Source organism: Bison bison, unplaced genomic scaffold (genome assembly GCF_000754665.1).
Source record: "Bison bison bison isolate TAMUID 2011002044 unplaced genomic scaffold, Bison_UMD1.0 scf7180017864213, whole genome shotgun sequence".
Lineage (NCBI taxonomy): Eukaryota > Metazoa > Chordata > Mammalia > Artiodactyla > Bovidae > Bison > Bison bison.
Window position 1 is genome coordinate 7206892 of NW_011494785.1, and position 3851 is coordinate 7210742.

The following is a 3851-nucleotide window of genomic DNA, read 5'->3' on the forward strand; positions in this document are numbered from 1 at the left end:
CGTTCCAGCTGCGGGCCGTCACGTGACCCTCCGGGCTGGTGCGCCGTTGCCAGGACCTCCTCCTCCCCCGGGGCGGTTGCTAGGGAAAGTGAGCGCACGCGGGACCAGGGCGCGCGCTGGCTCTTAAAGGGGCCTAGCCTGGCTCGGGGAGCCGCGGCCCCGAAGCCGGGGAAGGAGATGCTTGGCCTGCGGGAAGCCGGGTTGTGGACACCCCGGCTTCAATCCTACAAACACTTTCTCATTCTCCCCTCCATCTTCCTGGCCCCCGACCGCTGACTACCTCTCCCTCTTAACCCTCCCTTACAGTCACTCCTGGGCCCTGGGCGGTGAAGGGGGGTGGAATTTCTACAGCCGCTGCTCAGCCTCCCAGAAGAAGTTTGCAAACAGTTAAATATGATACAGCAGAAATGCATTTGCTGTTGCCTTGCCAGGCCCTGCGGGAATTTCTTTAAAACACTGCTCTCCCCCCCCCCCCCTTATCCATTATTTATGTATTCGTGGGAGTGTGGTTTTGTAACCAGTTCAGATGAATTAAAACAAAAACGCCACCGCAGGAAAGGGTGGGGTGAGGCGGTGAATGGGGCCGAGGAAGGTCGGGGTGATCCCTTGGATTTGTTTTCGGCCGGGGTCTTGGGCGGGCACCTGCCTTCACCGGGAGGGAGGTCGGGTGAAGACGCAGCGAGCAAGATGTGGCGGTGGTTGGGGGTGGGGGGGCGGTCCAGGGAGAAGAGGCCGCGGGGTGACTACAGGCTTCCTACATACCAGATTGGGCCCGAAGCGGGTCATCCTTGGGTCACTCGGCAAAAGCCGCCTTCGCGGTCAGGTCTGTCTGTTTTCTGATTCCCAGGCCCCCTGGCCGCGTCATCCTTCTGCCGCCTACAGTTCCTCTAATGGTTCCGCCATTGCTAACGGGGAGACCACAGCCCAGCTTCCTATTTGGGGAGGGAAAGGGAGACTTCGGCTGTCCTGGAAGGGGCACAAAGCAGCCCTGCCACACAAACAGCGCCATATCTTTTATTTTGAATTATTTAAACTTTATTTTTTTTAAAAGAACACCAACAGCCCTGTTCTTTGCAATTTTTTAAGTAAGAAGAAAAAAAGCAACTGTCTATAATCTCCATCCAACCGTTAACCTCTTCACGGATCTTCTTCTAGCCTCTGTCCCATGCCTAATAAACACACGTACCTATGCTCCTTTGTACGTTATATATATGTAGTATAGATGTGTATTTAAATACTTTCTTTTCACAGAATGGGATCGCATTGTTCACACTAGCTGGAATCCACTTTTCTCCCTTAATGATATAAAATGGACCTTTTTTGATGTCATTGAGTACAATTTCCCAATCGTTTGTCTGTGGTGGGACCCAGACGGAGGTGGAGAGGGCTGGGGATGTGGTTCCGATCAGGGCTGTCTCTTGCTTTCATTATTTATTTGTTGGAAAAGAAGATTTTTACATGTCCTGTGGTGCAACCCCAATTCTTGTGGTTTCAAGTCAACCACATCAAAATTTCTGTTCCTCATCCCTACCAGCCTGCTAATTTGTCCAATTATTACCTTGAGCGAGATCCCCCTCCCCTCTTAAAGTCCACATGCTCTTGAGAAATAGCTATTTGCTGTCCAGCTCAAAGTGGGCTTCTGTGTGAGTAAAGAATTGCCCTCCTGGGGGTGGTGGAGGTGGTTGGACAGGTGAGCTACGTGGATATGAATGTGTGTGTGTTCTCAGGCTGCAGAACACAGACAGCTGGATGAAGCCGGTAAGCATTAACCCATTTGTTGGTTCTTTCAGCAGCTCCTGTGAGTCCTTTTTCAGGCTTTGTGTTCAACTGTCAAAAACAAAGTTGCCCAGGCCTGAGGAGCTCTGAGGTGAGAAAGGCATCTGCTACCATGCTGGAATAAAGATGTATTCATTTCTTATGGCTGCTATAACATTACAGCAGTGATGTAACATTACAGGCCAGTGGTTTGAAATAACACAAATGTTTCATCTTACAGTTCTGGAGGTCAGAAGGCCCAGATCTGTGTCTTTGGGCTCTAGGGAGACAATCCATTCCTTGCTTCTTCCAGCTTCTAGAAGCTGCTGGCATTCCTTGGCTCACTCTAATATTTACTTTTGCCTTCCCTTGACTGACTGACCACCTCCTTCTAATAAGGACCTTTGTGATGACATTGGGCCCCCCAAATAATTGAAGACAATCTTCCCATCTTGACATATCTTACCTTAATTGTATCTGCTGAGTACTTTTCACCATAGAGTTACATATTATGTAAAGTATATAAAGTATCATGTTCATAGGTTCTGGGGACCTATTTGGTGGGTGGGGCCTTATTCAACTTACTACAAAAGGTATGTTTAAGATGCCCTGGGGGTCTAGATATATTAGCCAAGGCTCACCAGAGAAACAGAACCAATAGCATGTATATAGAGATACATAAGAAGACTTCCCTGGTGGCTCAGAAAGTAAAGCGCCTGCCTACATGGGGTCGCAAAGAGTCAGACACGACTAAGAGACTTCACACTCACTCAGAGATATGTAAGAGGAGATTTCTTATAGGAATTGGCTTTATGATTATGGAAACTCAAGAAGTCTGCTGTCTGCAAACTGGAGAAACAGGAAAGCCAGTAGTGAAAGGCCCGAGAACCAGGGGGCTTCTGGGATAAGTCCCCAAGTCTAAGGGTCTGAGAATTAGGAACTCTAATGTCTGAGGGCAGGAGAAGATCGATGTCCCAGCTCAAAAAGAAAGGGAATTTGCCATTCCTCCACCTTCTGGTTTTATTTGGGTCCTCCATGGGTACTGTTATCACTTTGCCAACAGAGGTTCATAGAATCAAAGCTGTGGTTCTTCCAGTGGTCACGTACGGATGTGAGAGTTGGACCATAAAGAAGGCTGAGCGCTGAAGAATTGATGCTTTTGAACTGTGGTGTTGGATAAGACTCTTGAGAGTCCCTTGGACTGCAAGGAGATCCAACCAGTCAATCCTAAAGGTAATCAACCCTGAATATTTATTGAAAGGCTGGAACTGAAGCTCCAATACTTTTGGCCACCTGATGCAAAGAGCTGACTCATTGGAAAAGACCCCGATGCTGGGAAAGATTGAGGGCAGGAGGAGAAGGGAATGACAGAGGATGAGATGATTGGATGGCATCATGGACTCAATGGGCATGAGTTTGAGCAAACTCTGGGAGATAGTGAAGGACAGGGGAGCCTGGCGTGCTGCAGTTCATGCATGGGGTTGCACAGAGTCAGACATGACTGAGTTACTGAACAACAACAGTGAATACCGTGGTGCCCTTCTACATCGGTAAGAGTAGACTTCTTTACGTGGCATACTGAATCTAATGCAGACAAGTGAATGATAATGTGTACCAGCTATTTGGGTGTCCCATAGCCCAGGCAGGCTGACCTATAAAATGAAACATCCTGCTAGATAAGGGAGCATCCCATTGCCTAGAGGAAGGGAGGCTGGGAAGTCTCAGAGGTGGGGACATTTAACGTGGGACCTGAAAGATGCAGAGGCGTTGCCTGCTAGTGAAGAATGAGAAAGGCATCTCAGGTCAGTGGAGAGGAGCTTCTGTGAGAGAAAGTCCCTCCCACCTCTTCCACAGTCTGACACCTCAGTTCAGTTCAGTTGAGTTGCTCAGTCGTGTCCCACTCTTTGTGACCCCATGAACCGCATCACGCCAGGCCTCCCTGTCCATCACCAACTCCCGGAGTCCACTCAAACCCATGTCCATTGAGTCAGTGATGCCATCCAACCATCTCATCCTCTGTCGTCCCCTTCTCCTCCTGCCCTCAATCTTTCCCAGCATCAGGGTCTTTTCAGATGAGTCAGCTCTTCACATCAGGT

General features: G+C 49.1%; 1 protein-coding gene across 1 annotated transcript in view; it reads right to left on the reverse strand.

Annotated features, from left to right (window-relative positions):
- CBX6 (chromobox homolog 6) overlaps positions 1–3851 on the reverse strand; it is a gene marked incomplete at its 3' end in the record, with an annotated part of 38508 nt that overhangs the window by 5817 nt on the left and 28840 nt on the right.